Genomic DNA, 3,874 nt, shown 5'->3' on the forward strand with positions numbered 1-3,874 from the left:
TAAGGATGACAGAGCTGACCATGCAGCAAATGTTCCTCGTAGCGACTGGGGTGTACAACAAGCAAAGGAAACGACTGATGCTTAGGACATCTTGGGGCACCTGGGGCAGCTTCCCCTGGGTATCCAGGGAACATGGCACTGAGCAGAGCCCTGTGTCCCACCCGATCACTGCCTTGCTTCCTTCACCATGACCCAAGGATTTGCACCAGGACACCCTGCCGTGTGCCCCCACCCTGTTATTTGCCCCAACTTTGCACACTCACACAGCTGAGCTCTACACTGGTGCTTTACTCTCTGGGGAACTTGATAGATATCTTCACTACACAAGCCCCTTAAATTACAGAGATGTGACACAGGAGTCCAGCTGCACCATCCTGGATGCAAACGTACAAAAGCCTCTGGGTCAGGCAGGCTGGGTTCATGCTATTGAGAAAGTGGAGTGCATGCAAACACTCTAGGAGAAACACAATTGTGACATTAAAAGCGCTAAATGCACAGGAAGTTCCAGAGATGACCAGGAAATGCCTTGTGAGGAGATTCAGGCAGTTCAGTGCTGCTGAGAGACACCTGACTGCATCAGCTTCTTCAGTGCGTCCTTCAGCTCCTGGTTCCTCATGCTGTAGATGAGGGGGTTCACTGCTGGAGGCACCACCAAGTACAGGACTGCCACCACCAGGTCCAGGGATGGGGAGGAGATGGAGGGGGGTTTCAGGTGGGCAAACATGCCAGTGCTGAGAAAGGGAGATCACGGCCAGGTGAGGGAGGCACGTGGAAAAGGCTTTGTGCCGTCCCTGCTCAGAGGGGATCCTCAGCACAGCCCTGAAGATCTGCACATAGGACAGAACAATGAAAACAAAACAGCCAAAGAATAAAGAGGCACCAGACACAATAAGCCCCACTTCCCTGAGGTAGGTGTGTGAGCAGGAGAGCTTGAGGATCTGTGGGATTTCACAGAAGACCTGTCCCAGGGCATTGCCTTGGCAGAGCGGCAGTGACAGTGTATTGGCCGTGTGCAGCGCAGCATAGAGAAACCCACTGGCCCAGGCAGCTGCTGCCATGTGGACACAAGCTCTGCTGCCCAGCAGGGTCCCGTAGTGCAGGGGCTGGCAGATGGCCACGGAGCGGTCATAGGCCATGACGGTGAGGAGAGAACACTCTGCTGAAAGGAAAAAGACAATCAGGAAGAGCTGTGCAGCACATCCTGGGTAGGAGATGTCCCTGGTGTCCCAGAGGGAGTTGGCCATGGCTTTGGGGAGAGTGGTGGAGATGGAGCCCAGGTCGATGAGAGAGAGGTTGAGTAGGAAGAAGTACATGGGGGTTTGCAGGTGGTGGTCGCACACTACTGTGATGATGATGAGGCCATTGGCCATGAGGGCAGCCAGGTAGATGCCCAGGGAGAGCCAGAAGTGCAAGAGCTGCAGCTCCCGCGTGTCTGCCAATGCCAGGAGGAGGAACTGGGAGATGGAGCTGCTGTTGGACATCTGCTGCCTCTGGGCATGGGAACCTGCTCAAGGAGGAAAAGTAGTGACAAGTCAGGCAATTCTTCTGTTAAGGCAAGTGAAAGCCGTTTCTCCTAGATGCACCCCCCGTGCCCCATGCCCCCCCTCTGCCGTTCCTAGGAGAGCTCCCTTCCGAGCCGTGGCTGGAGCTGTGCTGAGTGCTGGCCGAGTGTGCTGTGAGGAGCAGGGGCTGTGCCCGCTGGCTGCCCAGCAGTGAGCCCTGCTCTGCAGCAGGGGCTTCATGGGAACCGTGGGGGCAGGGGCCAGTCCTGGCCTTGCACTGGCTCAGCCCAAACTGCTCCCAGCGCAGAAGGGCCTGTCAGCATCGGCTCTGCCCGTGCTGAGCAACGGCCATGGCCAGAGTCAGGTCAGGAGGGGTTTGTGCCGTGCTCAGGGAGAGCAGCGTGAGTGCTGAGAGGCAAGGGGACTGTCTGTGCCTGAGGGCAGAGGCAGGGACTCTGCTCTCTCCATCCCTCTCCTTCCCAGCTGCCCGGCAATTGCTCCTTTCCTAGATGGAGAGTGATCACACTGCCATGTTACCCTGACCAGCAGCCAGGCACTGCTGAGAGCAGAGGGATCCACTGCAGAGAACAGAATGCCTCATCCCTTACCGAAGGCTCAGCACCACACTGCTATCCAAGGACACCCAGGGCTCACTGTGTGCCCTGGCAGGCACATACAGCTTGGGTGGACACCCGAAGTAGGTGGTCAAGTGTCTTGACCATGGCAAGTTCTTGCAGGAGAGTCAGCTCCTTCCCCAGCCTCACAGACTGCATTGCCCACAGCATCATCGGTTAGGGGAAAGCTGGGACACCTCCTTGCCGAGGACATGTCTGCACAGGAGGACCCACAAGGTCTGCGCCTGAGCCGGCAGCTGAAACCCCTATTGCCAGAGAGCCTGTCTGCAATGCCAATAGCATCTGAGCAAGGCCAGGAGAGAGACAAAGGGACACTCGGGAACTCCTTCCCCTTCCCCAGCCCGGCACACCACCTCCCACACAGCAGCAGTGCAGGGCAGTCACCCTCAGGCTGTGCTCAGCGAGAAATGGCACCGTGGCAGCAGGAGAGATGCACTTCATCCCTCCTGCTGCTCTGCTGGACCAGGAGCTGTTGAAACACATGGAACCAACGGTCTAAAGGCTGTGCTGGGTGGGAGAGGAGAGCAGAGGTGTGTTGCTCAGGGAAGGCACCTGCACGGCAGACCATGGCCAGGAGGTGCCCCTATCTGCCCTGCATCAGGGTCCCCCTCAGCATCTCCCCCCCCTCCCTGCCCAGGGCTCTGCTGCCTGCAGCTGTCCCTGCCAGCAGCTCTTTCTCTGGCCCCAGGGCTCTTCCCTGCCAGCGCTCACAGAGCCCAGCTCAGCCCCTCTGTGCTTTTGATTGTGTCCTTGACAATGGACATCCCGTGATGCAGGGACACTTTGAAAATCATTGGTCTGTTTCTCTATTGCCTCACCACAGGGGTGACTTTCAACAGTGCTGGCTAACTGGGGAGGTCCAAGAAGGCTGAATGTTAGTCAAGTGCTGCCCACCTACAAGAAGGGTAGGAGGGAGGTTCGGGATAACCAGGAGGTCAGGACCAGCCAGCATGGATGTATGAAAGGCAGGTCCTGCCTGAGGAATCTGATCTCCTGCTGGGACAAAATGACCTGCCTAGTGGATGAGGGAAAGGCTGTGGATGCTGTCTACCTGGACCTTAGGAAAGCCTTTTGGCTGCATCTCCCACTGCATTCTCCTGGAGAAACTGGCTGCTCATGGCTTTGGTGGGTGTTCTCCACGCTGGTTTTGAGCTGGCTGGACAGCCAGGCCCCAAGAGGGGGAGTAAATGGAGTGAATTCAGGTGACAACAGCCCATAAGGAGTGGTGTTCCCCAGGGCTCAGTGTTGGGGCCAGTCCTGCTTCAGAACTTTATTAATGATCTGGCTTGAGTGCACCCTCAGTGAGTTTGCATACAACACCAAATTGAGTGGCAGTGTTGATCTCCATGAGGGCAGTAAACCTCTGCAGAGGGATCTGCACTGGTTGGATCATTTGGATGAGTCCACTTGTATGAAGTTCAACCAGGAGAAGTGCCAGTTCTGTACGTGGGTCACAACAGCCCCCCACAACGCTACAGGCTTGGGCCAGAGTAGCTGGAAGGCAGCCTGGTGGGGAAGTACCCTGAGGGTGCAGGTTGGCAGATGGTTGAGCATGAGCCAGCAGTGTGCCCGGGTGGCCAAGAAGGCCCATATCATCGTGTCTGCTATCAGAAACAGTGTGGCCAGCAGGACCAGGGCAGTGATGGACCCCCTGTACTCGGCACTGCTGAAGCCACACCTTGAACACTGTGTTTCCATTTTGGGCCGCTCACTTCAACAGTAATGTTGAGGTGGTTT

General features: G+C 56.8%; 1 pseudogene; it reads right to left on the reverse strand.

The window, feature by feature from the left end:
- Positions 1-418: 418 nt before the first annotated feature.
- LOC129783485 (olfactory receptor 14C36-like) lies at positions 419-1,100 on the reverse strand (annotated as a pseudogene).
- Between the last annotated feature and the right edge of the window lie 2,774 nt (positions 1,101-3,874).

Source organism: Falco peregrinus, unplaced genomic scaffold (assembly GCF_023634155.1).
Source record: "Falco peregrinus isolate bFalPer1 unplaced genomic scaffold, bFalPer1.pri scaffold_42, whole genome shotgun sequence".
Lineage (NCBI taxonomy): Eukaryota > Metazoa > Chordata > Aves > Falconiformes > Falconidae > Falco > Falco peregrinus.